The following is a 16,560-nucleotide window of genomic DNA, read 5'->3' on the forward strand; positions in this document are numbered from 1 at the left end:
CTGTCTGGGATGTAGATTCCAAGGGAACACCTGGGGCAGGCTAGTTGCTGGAGCAGTCTGCAGTTGATATGAAATCCACTGGTACAGATAGACTAGAGACAGAAGAAGCTAAAGTTAAGGAATTTAGGGTATTTTCTTTTTATTTATTTTTCAAGACAGGGTTTCTCTGTGTAACAGTCCTCGCTGTCCTGGAACTCACTCTGTAGACCAGGCTGGCCTTGAACTCACAGAGATCTGCCGGCCTCTGCTACTGGGGAGTGCTGGGATTAAAGGTATATATCACCACCACCCGGTAAGGGTAAATTTTTTAGCTTTGGTGTTCACTTGAAACTTCCAGGCCCACAGTCCTAGTAGTTGGAGAAGGAAGTCCCGAGGCCAGGGGAGACACACACACACACACACACACACACACAGAGAGAGAGAGAGAGAGAGAGAGAGAGAGAGAGAGAGAGAGAGAGAGAGAGAGAGAGAGAGAGAGAGAGAGAGAGAGAGAGAGAGAGAGAGAGAGAGAGAGAGACCCCACTCTCAGGAATAGGCAGGTGGAGAAACTTGGGAGTACTTATCTGGAGTCCATTTGACCTGAGAAAGGGGATCCAAGTTGACTCCCTGAAGCTTACATAAAATTTTTTAAGCTCACAAAAAGAGAAAAAAGTTTTAGATGTGTTAGCTGTATATAAAATCTGTTTATAAAATCCACTGTACTGAGATCCACGTGGTAGAAAGAGCAGTAGACTTAAGCCTTTGAGTCATGGTAAAAGCTTCGGAACCCAAAAATGATTTTGAGTTAAAAGCATCTGGCGGCAAGGTAAACTGTTTGTCTTTCCAGAAAAACTCTAGGAGGTCGGATTTTGAAGTAAAGGCAGCTGTGGCCTTGGGGGAGAAAGGGGTATGCTTGCTGTTAAAGTCACAGTTCTTCAGTATCATCAGAGATCAGAGAAGGAAAACCCAGAGCAAGAAGTATAATCCAAATGGCCTATGGATCCATTAAAATGACCCTTACCCACCACCTAGACGCTTGCTCTAGGCTCTGAGGTCTCCATGGCTTCCCTGGGCAGCGGTTAATATTTGGCTGTCATACAGCCCAGCCTTTCATCCTCAGCTTTCACAGAGAGCAACCTCAGACTCCTGTTGCCAGACTCAGGTTGGAGAGATCTTTCTGTGGAGGACTAACTTGGGGGACTGACCTTATCTAACCAGGCAGAGTAGAACGATCACCCCAAAAGTGTCCACAGTGTGTACAGAGCCCTGATAAGCAGCAAGGCACGGGACAGCTCTGCCCCATGGTTAGTATTACCAGAATTCAGGGGCAGCTGTCCATCTATCTTCTTTGGCGACTGTAGGGCTTCCTCTAGGCACTGGCATGTCTGTCTATAATGGGAAGCTTTTTTCATTAAACACTTTAAATGTCACAATCAGCAGATCTCTGAGGAGTTTGAGGACCATCTAGTCAGTATACCTGGGTCAGTTACTTGCTTTAGGCTCAGCCTTGAAAACACATACAGGAGGCTAAATAAAGCTTGTCACTAAATGAATTACAAGTTAGTAGCTTTTATAAGATTAAATTTTACAGCTTTATCCTTGTTCAGTTTGAGAACAAGGATAATTAAAAATTGAATAAAAGGGTTTCATTGAAGATTCTTTAGCATCAAAATAGAATGTTAAAGCATAGTTGAGAGACTGGGAACTATCTTGGTCCTTTCATAGTGTATCATTACAGAATATCACAGTTTGTTTCTGTGTAACCCAGTTTATTCAAACAGCTAACACTCAACAATGTGAGCAAAGACAAAGAGACTAGACAAATATCACTGTGGATCCGAGCAGACCTTAGGAATTTATAAACTTATTTATCAAGCATATGTTATTTATGAAATACATATTTACTAAACACACATTGTTTTTTACTTTAAATTTTCTAGAAGTCTGGTGTTGAACAGATTTAGCAAAGACACACGTAGTTAGAAATATATTTTTAAGCTTTGTTAACCTAAGTATACCTAATATGGGAGTTTGCCATCCTGTAAAAATCCTAATCCAAGATTTTGGAAACCTGATGTCACTTCTTTTGTTTTGTTTTTGTTTGGTTTGGATTGGTTTTGGTTTTTTTCGAGACAAGGTTTCTCTGTTGCTTTGGTGCCTGTCCTGGAACTAGCTCTTGTAGACCAGGCTGACCTCAAACTCATAGAGATCGGCCTGCCTCTGCCTCCCAAGTGCTGGGATTAAAGGCATGCACCACCACCGCCCATCCCTGATGTCACTTTTATAATTTAAAGGGAGACACAATGATAAACCAAGGGCCCCCTAGGACTAAGAAGTTTTATAGGGGCTGCCTCAGTTGGTTGATAACATGTGGTCATCTTAAGATGGTAGCAAATTCACATGACATGTACCCCCTTTCACCTTAGTAAAGATGCCTGCCAGTATGACTGTTATTTTAAAACATCAAAATTATCTATTTTTAAACAAGAGTTGAATCTAAGTTACAAATACAGTATATTCTAAACAAGAGTTGAGTCACATATTTAGTAAATTATAGCAAATTATGATTATCCATGCATAAATTTTTAATTATAAACCTTTTGTTCAAAGTTTTAAGCTAATTTTTATTACAGATTTTACAGATTTTTAAGCATACCAATGAATCCTGAGACAGAGTTTACAGCATAATCTTTAAAAATTTTTTGAGAGCAGAGCACAGAGAGAAAACAGAGATAAAAGATTTTTAAAGTGGGAAGGAGAGAAGCCTCAGAGAAGACAGCCTTTTGGAAGGGCAGGGCTGAGCAAGCTTAAATAGAAGAGATTTGGGGAACATCTGTTGCAGAGGTTGTTACCATGTGAGGAAAATTTGAAAATCAAATGTGCCCATCTAGGGCCATTGATCTGTACTGAAGCCAAGTGGTTTGTAGTCCGAGAAGTGGGGGGTGTTGAAAAATGAAAGTCCACTGGTGGGAATTTCTATAAGCTCCAGGAGGGGCCTAAGAGAGAGTGTGGAGTGACCTAGATGGGTCCAGGCTTAGAAAAACTAGGCCTCGGAGGGTTTACGGAAGAGGCAGGCTAGCAGCCTGAGGCGGGAGAGGAAGCTTTCAGAGGGAGCTGAGAGCTGAAGCCTCAGGACTGCAGGCTGGGACAGCGGATTCCTAGGGCGAAGCGAGAGAAAGTGAGAGGGCAGGGGAAAGGGATGCGGTAAGAACCTTTAGTACAGATACCCAGACTAGCAGGTCAGAGTCGAAGATTCTAGACAAGCGCCCAGGCACGTGCAGTCTCTAGGAATCTGAGAGACATTTGTGGCATAGACAAGGAGAAGAATGGTTAGAGCCATGGAGGGGAGAAGTAGCCGAGAAGGCTGACTCAGAATCTGGGGTCAAATTTGATGGATAGCAGGAGTCAGCAGAAACCAATGATCCGTACATGCCTTAGGAGAGTCCCATCTGCAGCTTGGCTGGGAGATGCCGCGTTCCTCGGAAGGGAACTCATATATGCCAATGCTGGGTTTCTGCATCGGATGAATGAAATAAATAAATAAATAAATAAATAAAAAGGAAGGACAGGATTGTTCCTAGGTATGGGGGAGGAGTTTATTGTAGATATGAAGGAGAGCACAGCCAGAGGCAGAAACATCTGGGAGTCCAGAGTGAACAGGACCCTGAGCTGGGTCATGTGAGGAAAGGGGGGAAGGGAGAGGGAAAAAGGGGAACCAAGTGTAGTAGCCAAGAGGGCAAAAAGGTTAAAAAAAAAAAAAAAAAGAATTGGGACTGAGAGATGCTGGGAGAACCTAATAGCTAGGTCTACTTTGCTATGTTAATAGATCTCAAATAACCGATTTGAGACCTAACATTTAAGACATAGGGTCATAGACTCTAGAGTTAGGACTTCCTCCAGGAAGCTGTAGCTGCTTAATCTGATTTTTTATTTGTTTGCTTTTATTTATTTGTTTGTTTGTTTTAGATGTTCTCTACACAATACAAAGTTGTCAAAGTTAACTATCTTAGTAGTAATAATTTGCAGGATAAATTCTACTTGTAATATAAATAATACAAAATAAGATGCTTAATAGTAAGCATTAAAAAGTGTAGAAAGTCAATATAAAGAAAAAATGCAAACCGGTTTGGGAAAGACATGCCATATTTATGGATGACAAACCTCAACTTGTTAAGAAGGAAAGAGGAGGGGAAAAAGAAAGGAAGAGGTCAGTGTTTTTGTATTCTTTCATAAAATTGAGGTAATTTTTTTTTGAAAACTTCAAAGGGACCTTTTTGCAAGCTAGCATAATTAACATAAAATCTACCAAGAACGACAGATAAGAATCAAGAAAATATTGAAAAATAAGAATATTGTTGTGTTTACATATAAAGTGTCCCCCATACGCTCAGGTGTCTGAACACTCGGTCCCCAGCTCCAACCCTATTTGGGAAAGTTTTGGGAGGTAGAGCCTTCTGGAGGGGTGAGTTACTCAGCAGGACCTTGAGGTTTCGTAGCCTGGCCCCTCTTCCTGCAATCTCTCTGCTTCCTTTTGCAGGATTGGGAGGCGCTAGTTTCATTCACCTGCCACAACAGAGACACCTACTATGCCCCCTCCACTCCCCCCCAGGTCAGGGTGGACTGTATCCCCTCAAACAGCGAGTCAGAATAAACCCTCCCTCCTAAAGTTGCTTTCGTTGAGTATTTTGTCACAGAAATGAGAAAAGAAACTAACACAGAGATGTACATTGTTGCATATTAAAATATACCTCGTTAAAATCGAATTACATAGTCTTGTTATGCGAGCATACAGATAAATCACAGGACCTAACAGGAAGCCCCATCACTTAAAATTAAGTTCACTTCCAATAGCCAATTAAAAAATATAATGTAACAGTGATTTAAACAAGAAAAACTAACAAGAGAAAAACAAATACAAGCTTATTAATATGTATGCCTCATATAAACATAAGCAAAACCTCAGAAAAAATTAAATCTCACTCCAGCCAGGGAAGCTGGTCGGCTAACTACAGATCTTCACCTCTTCCTCCTCTGCTCCAAAACCAGCCGCCCCCCTCCACCTCACCCTCCACTCAGTAGCAGATCGCCTGCTGTGCCCCCCACTTCTCTCAGTGTCCATCAGTTATGCAGATCTCCTCCCACCTTCCTCTCCACCCATCCTGTTATCCCAGACCCTAATCCCAGCAGGCATTCTCCAGGAACCACCAGCTAAGCCCACCAGGGAAGCAAGAAGGCCAGCTAAGCGGGTCGTGAGCTTCAGGTCTCTCCCTCTGCATATCCAGTCGTCCTGCCTCATCCCCAGCTATGCAGCAGGCTACCTGCTGTGGCCTCTCCTCACTCTGCCCTCATTCCCAGAGGACTGAGCAGATCCTGGTGGAACACCCTGCTTTTCTCCCACCCTTGCACTCCCTCAGGCTCCCCCAACATCAATGGTCTCAATTTCCCAATAATAGGACAGGCTAACAGAATGGAGGAGAAAACAGGATCCCTCCTTCTGCTGATCCTTCTGCTGCATCCAAGAAACACGTCAACATCAACAAATAGACATCACCTCTGAGTAAAAGGATGGAAAAAGATATTCCAAGAAAATGGACTGAAGAAGCAAGTTGGTGTAGCCATTTTAATATCTGATAAAAGAGACTTCAAACTAAAACTAACCAGAAGTGATAGGAAAAGACATTATTACTTACTCATCCAAGGAAAATCCACCAAGAGGACATTGCAATTGTTAACATCTATGCACCAAATTCAAGGGCACCCAAGTTTCTAAAAGAAACACAACTACAGCTTAAATCACAGATAGACCCTGGGACACTGATAGCGGGAGACTTCAGTTCCCCGTTCTCACCAATGGACAGGTCATCCAGACAAAACTAAACACAGAAATGATGGAGCTAACCGACGTATCAACCAAAGGGACCTAACAGTATCTACACAACATTTCACACAAGCACAAAAGAATACACCTTCTTCTCAGCACCTCATGAATCTTTCTCCCAAACTGACCACATACTCGGACCAAAACAAGCCTCAACAGCTACAAGAAAATTAAAATCACAGCCTGCATCCTATCTGACTGAAGCTGGACATCAACAACAACAGAAAGCTTACAAGCTCATGGAAACTGAACAACTCACTACTGAATGAAAAGCGACTCAAAACAGAAATTAAGAAAGAAATTAAACACTCTCTAGAATTGAGTGAAAAGTGAAGGGCTCTAATAGGCCGAACAGGGCAAGCATAGCACCTTCAGGCCCTGCCCTCCCTCCTCCCTCTCCCTTGTAGAGCCCTTCATTCCCTTATTTAGGCACCTTCCACCTTCCTAAGGCCAGATACCAAGTCTGTTCCCTTATTTGGCTGCTTCCTGCTTCCTTACGCCTGACTCATTCCTGTGCCTTTCACCAACATCCAGCTATCAAAACATCAAATTGTTGCAATCAAAAATCCACATTTGGCTTCCCTAACTAACAGGCCCAACCAAGCTCACCAACTCGCCCTATCTCTTCCAACACAGACCTCCCCTTTGTACCTTTAAAATCACTTCCGCAAAGCTGTTTGCTGCTGTTTCTGCCCAGTTCCAGTTCAGCCACCTTGTCTCTTTGCCTCACTTGATGCTTAATAAGCAATCACTTTGTGTTGGAAATTGGTGTTTGGTCTGTGCCTAATCCAGGGTCCAGAAGGGAGTTCTTCTTAGCGCTCTGGTCTTTCGAAAATGAATGCACAACATTCCCAAACTTGTGGGACACAGTGAAGGTGGTTTTAAGAGACATAGCACTAAATGTCTACATATAAAAATTAGAGAGGTCTCATATTGGTAAAAGCTCTATGACAAAAAGAAGAAATCATACCCAAAAGCAGTAGATGGCAAGAAATAAACTATGGGATGAATCAATAAAATAGAAAAAAGCAACAACCAAAACAAAAAATACAAAGAATCAATGAAACAAAAAGTTGGTTCTTTGAAAAAAATCAGTAAGACTGACAAACTCAGAACCTACTTAACAAAATTAGAAAGGGGAACATAACAACAGACACTGAGGAAATCCAGAGAATCATAAGGACCTTAAACTACGTGTCCACAGACTATCTAGGTCCTCATTAACATCTGCTCACAGCCTCTACTCGTTTATTCTGTCTCTACTGCACTTCATCGCATGCCTCCTTAAAGCTGAGCAGCGCTGACCCAAGTGTGTTGCTACTGGCAAACTCTCACGGAAGGGCTGAGAGATGGGTGTCATTACCGCACACAGCAGCCACGGGAAGCTCCCACTGCTCAAGCTTCTCCAGAGGTGCCACCCCATCCTGGGTGTCTAACTGACTCCCCAACTCCCCTGCTCATATCTCACTTCTTTGCTTCCTGGTCCTCATCTTCCTCAGTGTTGGGGTTTGAATCTGTCTCCCACAGACAGACCCATGTTTTAAGCACTTATTCCCTGCCTGGTTCAGGAGTTGGGGTTTAGCTGGTGGATGAAGGTAACTTGGGGTAGGCTTCTGAAGGCCATGTCTACTCCTGGCTTGGCCCATGCTGTGTCCTCATCTGCTCCATGTGACTAGCCACTGACAGAGCCATGCCCTGTCCCACCACTCTGAGCATAGTGAAGAGCAACCCTCTGAAATCATGAGCCAAAAAATTCCTTTTTCTCCCGGAGCTGTTCCTATCAGGCATTTGGATACTGTGAAACAGAAGAAACTAGTAAATGCAGTCTCTTGAGCTGCCCACGTATCACTCAATATTTGGCTTGCTTTAAGAAAAGAAATTTAAAACGTTTTAGGTTCTTCTCTCCTTTCCATGTCCTGGTGTAGGGGTGAGATGGGTCCATCCTCAGCTTCCTGAGGACTGTTAGGAGTGTCTCTAAGCTTAAAAAAAACCACCTTCCTTGAGATGATTCTATCCTAAAAAGGCAGAAGTTCCTTCGATGCTGAGAACACACATGTGCAAATACAGGTCTTTTCCTTTCCATGTGCTTATGGTGAAGAAAATAAGGAAGGCTGGAAATACATTCTCCAAAATACTAACAACAGTTTCTTCTGATTGTTGGGATTGCAATAACATTTTCTTTTCTCTTTGAGCTAATACGATTTTCCCAGGTCTTCCAAAGTGAGTTTTTACTAATTTTATGAAAAACTGTGTTTTTTAAGCAATAAGATGTGACGACCAAAAAAAAAAAAATCATCATTTTTGTTCCAAAGTTTTGCTATTCAAATGCAAATGCATCTCATTCCATCTCTGCTTCTTTCTCCTCCCAGTTCTCACTGATAGAAGCAAAAGCAGGCTTATAAACAGCTATAATTAATGTCTAACGTATGTATTTCAAAGAGGCCAACAGACAGAAATGAAACAAGAGCAGCTACTAACTAATGGGCAATCGATCCTTAGATTCAAAATGGGGGTGAAGCCTGCCTGGAATTTATACCACGTATTTCCTGGATTTATACCACACATCTCTCTTCAGTAGTATTCAATCACATGAGTTGACATTTGGCCAGATTCATGGCCCATGAATTTTAACAAGAGATAAAATTTGATAAAATCTATCAATCTCAATGTTTAGTTTTCCAAAAATATTTATGTCAGCCATTTATCTACATAAAATATGTAAGGGACCATCGACTCAGTCTGAGATCAAATATGTAGGAGATACATGTACTGCATTGGGAGTGTCCCAGCTGAACAGCATCCTACAAAGTTCATGCTACAGGGAACCTCAGAATGGGCCAGAAAATGAGTCTTTGTAAATATAACAAGTTACATCTTTAATTTAGTATGAATTTAGAAAAGAATTGATCAAAGATAAAGAGGAAAGTACAGTTGATTGGCAGGCTAGACTAGAGTAAGAATCTACAGGCAACATGAGTTTTTCCCAATGGAGCCGGGGAGGGGTAGTGGTGGGGGAGGGTTAAATTTCTGCTAATATTGAACAGGAGGAATTTTTCAATTAGGCCTAGCTCTGAGAGCCATTTAGCTCACATGGTATATTTTCTCTCCTCATGGGAATATCATACACACTCTCAACATCTCTGGAAACTGGACAGAAAATACTGAGGCCTTGGGTATCATGACTGATGTGTAACTGAGAACAAGAAGTAGTCTGGAGGGATGTCAGCAAAGGAAGAGGTGTGCAGACATTGGAATGAACACTGAACTCCCTACTACAGGCCCAGCTACAACAGTGTGATGCACCAGCTTGGAACACTGAGCCAACGATGCATGAATGCCACTTCTGGACTTACCTGTCATAGGGTGGAAGGGTGAGAAGGAGAGAGAGAGGAGGAGTGAGGGAGAGGATAAGTAAGTTGGAGCCAGAAGTTGCTTTTATATCCAAAACATCTGCATGGAAAGCATTTAATGTATAGATGATGATGCTGTGGAACTTCCCCACCTCCAAGGAGGCAGAAGCCAGGGGCCCCACAACTAGACAAAGAAGGGTGTTTAACTTGAGATGGCTCCAGGTTCCCGGGGAGGTTTTTAGTCTAGGTTACCAGGTCAGTGAAGCTACCTGAGGTAGGACAGTTATCTAGATTATTCCCTTTGTAGACCATAGCTAATGTGGCCATTAGCTTACTTGTGTTTTTTTCAATCCAAGTTCTATTTCCCTGTCATCTAGGCAGAACATCTGTGAAATGATGCCATATTTCAAAGGACCAAAGTCATTTGGTAGTAAGAAAAACATAACAAGGTGAAAATCCCCTAGAGAAAGCAAAACAAACAAACAAACAAACAAAAAACTCTTCTAAACAGCGACAGAGAGGAGAGGGTGTAACAGTGATGCTAGTGTTTTGGTTTGGGTGTGCATTTTGACAGCATCATCCTATCTCCAAAGCACTGAGAAGGATGGGAAAGAATTCAGTGTCTGGGCTGGGGAGCTATTGGACACCATTTGCTGAAAAAGGAAGGCAGAAGCAACAATCTTGAGGTCACACAAGGGCACAAGGAGGAAACTGGAGGGAATTAGGACTAAACCGTGTTTGAAACCAGAGTTACTGGAGAGGGGATTAGCATTTGCTGGGCATTTGCATATCACAGATTCTACCCTGGATGCTTCCCCCTTAGTCTCTCAGTGATTCTTCTTCACTGGCCTTCCTAGTATTGAAGTATCTTAAAGCAAGATCTCCCACTGAGCTCATGACCACATATAGGGCACACTGCCATTTCACAAAAGAAAAGTCTAGAAAGGTCTAGTCCCCTTCCCAAGGTCACCCAGCTGAGAGCCAGGAAGGGAAGAGTGCCCACTTCTTGGGGGAGGGCTCAACCCCATCCCAGGCTGTCTACCCTGCCCACCTTGCCAGTCTGCAGGAACGCTTTGAGGTTTGCTCTTACAGCAAGTACAGGCTTGGGTGGCATGGTGGCTCTTGGCATTCACTTGGCATAGGCAGGAAGATTATGAGTTGAAGACCAGCCTGGGCTACAAAGAGAAACTCTGTACCAATCAACAGAAAAGTAGTAAGTGGAGATTCTTGGTGGGTATCCCAAGCTACCCATCTCACTGTGTGCCTCAGACCAAGTCTCTCCCAGGCTGACTCACTCTAACCAGCCCTGCTGTGCCCTGGGACCACTTCTCTAGCCCAAACCTCTTTCCCATATTTCATTACCTGGTTTATCGTCCCTAGCTTAGGCTTCCTGGGCCCTTTACTACACACACACACACACACACACACACACACACACACACACACGCACGCACACACACACACACACACACACACACTGCTGGTGCTAGAAAGGCAAGATGAAGAGGACTTGGGAAGCCCTTTCCATCCCTGAGACCTTGACTCTTTCCCATGTGACCAGGAGCTCCAAGCCTATAATTCTCAGACTCCAGTTGGACAGATGCTGCAAAGCAAGCAAGGAGGCCTCAGTATCTTCTATGTTAGAGGTGTGTGTGTGTTTTCATGTGTATGCACGCATGGATTTATATGTGTGTATATACATGTGTGTTGGAGAACGCGAATAAAAATAATCCCACACTAGCTCAGAATTGAGTACTTTATTTAGGGGGAACTCACAGATCACAGTCCTCTGCGCATGTGGGTAACAGGAAATGAATCCAGCAGCAACAGCAGCAGCAGCAAGGAGAGAGGGAGAGAGAGAGAGAGAGCTTTACATTTATTGCATTTATAGTATTAAGAGACCACGTCCAAGTAGGCTGGTTTCTCAAAGGCCATTGGCTGAAGGAGTTCCCACAGCACCTCTCCCTTTTGTCTAAATAAGAGAGTTCCAAACCAATACAAAACTATATATAATAAGAACAAATATCAAGTATAAAAATTAGTATTACAATCAGCATAAACAATATCAAGCAAGAAACATATGCTAAATGTTTCAATAATTATCCTATCTTAAAGAGTCTAAGTCTTGTATTAGAAACGGCTTGGCCAAGTCATGAGAGAAAAGTAACTACTACCCCTACTAAAGACCTGAGAAGGGAAATAATATTACTTGAGTAAACAGGAAGTGCAGTCAAACAACTTCCAAAATGTGCAATAAAAGACAGAGACAACCTGCTACCTGGGCAATCACCCAAAGTCTCATTTGCAACATTGGAGCAACCACTTTTGGCTAAGGCCTAAAGTACTGACAGACCATTTTCAGAGGCAGGAAATTTTTCAAAACCTGTCTTGGCAAGGTTTGGCAGTCTTTTTTCTTGTATCCTGTTTAATCAGTCCAGACACTGTGCATTTTGTCAGTAGTCAAGGCATGGGCAGTTCCTTGTCCAAAGGCCAGTTTTGCCAAGAAAAATAGGAAAAAAAAAAACCCTCCAAGTGGAGAGTCTTCAGCGCTCAACATTCTCTCGGGGATAGATTGACACTGCTAGGAGCAATCGTGTCTCACGTCAGCAGAGCCCTAAATTTTCTAAATGCCACGTTCTACAGTTCTTTGAAGTGGTTGGAGATTACCTATCTATGCAGAATACAATCTCTATATATCTAAAGAACCTGATTAGTCTAACTATAAGTATGACAAACATGGATGACTATTGAACTATAATTCTTAATACCTATATAGCTTAAAGACTAAGACTTCATATTAGACTATTAAACAATCTTTAAACAATTTACATCAAATGAGAACAGTGACCTCAAAATGTAAACAATGTATAAATATCTTGATTAAAAGTAGAAATATATAGTGCAATATGGTAAATATATCCTAAAATTGTATCAATACGCAAAATGTCTTGTTCTTTTTTTTAAAGCCAGAATGTTTTTTCTTTGATTTATTTATTTATTATGTGTACAGTGTTCTGTCTCTCTGTATGTTTGCAGGCCCGAAGAGGGTACCAGATCTCATTATAGATGGTTGTGAGCCACCATGTGGTTGCTGGGAATTGAACTCAGGACCTCAGGAAGGGTAATCAGTGCTCTTAACCTCTAAGCCATCTCTCCAACCCCTATACAAAATGTCTTAAACAGAGATAGAGACATGCATGCATACAATATGACAAAATAACTTTGCATAAGTATATGATACAAATATCAGAAACAGAAATAGGAGCATATTCAATATAACAAATATAACTTGAATTTGTATCAATATACAAGAATCTATACCAATGTAAATTGCCTATAAATAATAGCTCACAAGTACTATTAGTGTAGTTCACACTAATTTATTATCCAATCCAATTTCCCCTTTTCTTTTCTTTCATATAATGCATGTGTGCAAGCCAAAGGTTGACATCAGCTGATTTTTTTCCCATCACTTTACACTTTTTGTTTGAGACACTGAACCCAGAGGGTTCAAATTCATCTAACTGACTGGCAGGGAGCCCCAAGGATCCTCCTGTCTCCACCTCCCCAGCTCTGGATTACAAGTCCATGCCACCACACCCAACGATTTTGCAAATATTGGAAATGCAAACGTATGCTTGGGAAATAAATATTTAACCTAAGGAGACATCTTCCCAGCCCTTACAGGTATTTACCAACTCCTGCTGGTAATAACCCTCTAGTAGATCTGCCTGTCACTAGCTCCCAAGTCCTCCCATCCCTAATGTAGTTCATATTCTATCATGTGTATCTCTCTTACCTTGAGGGAATCTCATGATAACTTCCCAGGCCTTCAGTGCAGAAAGCCTGGCTCCTTGGCATAGCCTCCAGTTTTGCCCTCTCTGTTCCTATTTCCCTCAGTTCCTCAGCTAGTCCTAGCTCGCTTCTCTGTTGCTGTGATCAAATAAGGACCAAAAGCAACCGTGGGGAGGAAATGGTTTATTTGGTTTATGGGTTATAGTCTGTCATCAAGGGGAAAACAAGATAAGAACTCAGGACAGGAACCTGGAGGCAGGAACTGAAGTAGAGGCTATGGAGGAGTGTGGCTTACTGACTTGCTTCCCATGGCTTGCTCAGCCTCCTTTCTTATACAACCCAGGACTACCCCAGGGTGGCACTGCCCATGATGAGCTGGGTCCTTACACATCAGCCAGCAACCAAGAAAATGCTTCACAGTCCTATGTGATGGGGGTAATTCTCCAGGGACTGTAGCTTGTGTCAGATTGACAAAAGCTAGCCTGTTCTCACCTGCAGCAATACCCACCTGCTACAACACTCACCTTCAGTAACACCCACCTGCAGGAACACCCACCTGCAGCCACAAACACCCTGCTTTTATGGCAATGGAGCTTTATATGTCCTTTCTTGACTTCTCCTCGGCTAATTTTTACATCCCTTGAAGACTTCTCTTCCTTGGAATGCCTACCCTGCCCCAGCACCACCAGTCATAGCTGCCACCACCTTTCTGGGCACACCTCTGGCCCAGCGGTTGTCACTGTGTGCCAGCAGCCTATTTGCTCTCTGTCTCTCCCACCAGACTTTGAGCTCCTGGAGGCAGTGGCCACATATTACTCATTTCTGTCCCCAGACATGGCTCCACCAAACATAAAAGATGAAGTCATAAATGGACATAGGAAGGGTGTTATAGGGACACTTCTCCCTATGACCTAGTGACAGGGCCAGTGCCCTTGGTGTTAGCAGGATGGGGCACCCAGTAGTTAAATAGCCCGAGTTATCGCATGGTCCTAGGAGCTTCACCCAATGGAGGAACCTGTTCTGCAAGATATGCTGAGAGCGGTGATGTCTCCGGAAATGAATAAGCTCCCCTACATCCGTTTAAGCCTCATTCTACAGATATATCTTGAACCTATTTCCTGCTGTGGAACAATCTTTTGGTACACTGCGACTATGTATTACTCTCATTGGCTAATAAAAAAGAAAAAAAAACTGACTGGTTTATAGCTAGGCAGGATAAGGTTAGGTGGGAGAACCAGACCAAAAAGATACTGGGAAAAAGAAGGGCAGTCGGAGTTAGAAGAGACACCATGAGACACAGAGCGTACAGGAAGGGAAGTGTATATATATGAGGTAAATGAGCCTGGGGCAGCAGATAGAATAATAGAAATGGGTTAATTTAAGTTATAAGAGCTAGCTAAACTGGGTGATGGTGGCACACACCTTTAATCCTAGCACTTGAAAGGCAGAGGCAGGTGGATCTCTGTGAGTTCAAGGCCAGCCTGGTCTACAAGAGCTAGTTCCAGGACAGGCTCCAAAGCTACACAGAAACTCTGTCTCGAAAACAAAACAAACAAACAAACAAAAAAAGCTAGCTTAAAAACAAGCCTAACCATTTAAAATTAATAATAAGTTTCAGTGTGGTTATTTTGGAGCTGGCTGGTGGGACTGAAAAATAAGCCTACAAATCCCCTGATAAGATCTCCCCACCCCACCCCCAGACAGGGTTTCTCTGTTGCTTTGGAGCCTGTCCTGGATTTAGCTGGGATTAAAGGCACGTGCCACCACCACCTGGCCCCTGATAAATTCTTAGCCTCTCTCCACACCTTCTGCCTTATCACAGGGCACTTATCACCTCTGACACTAGGTAGGCAAGGAGTTAGACCGGAAGTACCTGAAAACTTCAGCTGTATCCTGGTAGCTGTTCTCCCGACAGTCAGAACACTGCTTTCCAGTTAAACACCCTTGAAACTACAGTTAGATTGTTTCCTCTATATCGGGAAACTAAGGCTCTGGGGCACTCTGCCACACATGCGTGCTAACAAAGATCTACCTCCTCAAAAGACTAACATCCTCGTAACATCACTTACACTGTGGGTTTTTACAGCGCGTGGAAAGAAGGTCACAGGAAGAAATGGCCTAAAATGTCCTTCATGATTTGGGGGAGGCAAAGTGCCACTTAACCCTACCAATATACCTCCTAGCTCCTAAATGTTCATTTAAAAAAAACTCTTAAAATTCACAATCGGAAACCGCGGGGTTGCTTCCCCTCTTGGAACTGTCCATTCCAAATGCTCTGGAGTGTTTGCTTTGCTTAATTTTGCTAAATGACCTGCTTAAACTGCGTATGTCTCTCGACTGAATTCTCTTCTTCAAGAAGAAAAGAAGCAATAGACCTTGAAACATCTCCACCGCCAATATTTTTCCATCCCCAGGCTTTCGGTTGCTCCCATTTCTCAGGATGTGTCTCGTCTTCTGCCTATTGCTTGGACTGCCCCAGCGAGGCTCTTCTTTTCTGGGGACAGATGGAAGACTTGTGCCCAAACTCTTGAAGGTACAGGTAGGTTCCTAGACAACCTCCCTGCCATACTGTAGCCTTTGCGGCGAGCCGCTGTCCGGCCGCCCAGCGCCCCCTGGTGGGAAGTGGCCAGAAGCTTCACGCCGCTCCTCTCCAATCAGGCCTCCCAGCTTCCCTGCCCGCCTCTTCCAACCCTCTGGAAGGGAAGCCCTGGAAGACCCTGTGGGTCTGCACCCCAGAGGGTACAGGTATTCCTGACAGGCAATCAGACTAGAGTTTGGGGTTCCCTTGTCGAGAAAGAGCAGCCGCAGTGTAGAAAACTCTCCTTTTGTCCCCAGCCAACCAGTAAGGCCCACTAGTCGCACAGAAGGTGGGTCTCTTGTCCGTTCATGTGTCCTTCAGAGATCTCTCTGCGCCCTCCTGAGAAAAGTTGACTCACCTACAGTTTGCCTGAAGCCTGGATGGGCCGGAAGCCCCAGTTTCCTGCACTTCGTCGTCTAGTCCAGACCTGGATGGTTTTAGAGCCTGCTTCTGCAGCTGGAGATCCAGGAAGGAGGTGAGAGGCCAGGATAGCCTTAAGATCAGAAGGATCTTTAACCCATAAGTTTGGCCACTTAAAACAATACAGTTAGTCCGGGACCTCCTCCTTTCAGCCGTCCAGGGCCCAGCATAGAGAAGAGTGGTTGGCCTCTGGAGAAGAGAGGAATTCTCTCCCTCTGGCAGGCATTGCATTGCCTCCTTATAGTGAATTTAGAACTCCGAATTCGGAAAGGTAACTTGTGGTTCGTTGCGTTGTTCATGGGCCTATGATACTCAGTATTCGTGGGTTCCTAACTCTGTTAACAAAAAAAAAAAAAAAAAAAAAAAAATTATTCTATTTTAGTTACATGTTAGTATAAAGACAGATGTAATCTAGGCTGGGGTCGTAGTTGAGCACTCATATTATACTTATTTTTCTTTTTACTTAAAATTACATCAAACATGTTTATGATGCCCAGAAAGCCCAGTGGCCACTAGACCGCATTTAGTGAGTGTGGCCCACAAATCCTGTATCAGCACAC

Source organism: Myodes glareolus, chromosome 5 (assembly GCF_982192425.1).
Source record: "Myodes glareolus chromosome 5, mMyoGla1.1, whole genome shotgun sequence".
NCBI lineage: Eukaryota > Metazoa > Chordata > Mammalia > Rodentia > Cricetidae > Myodes > Myodes glareolus.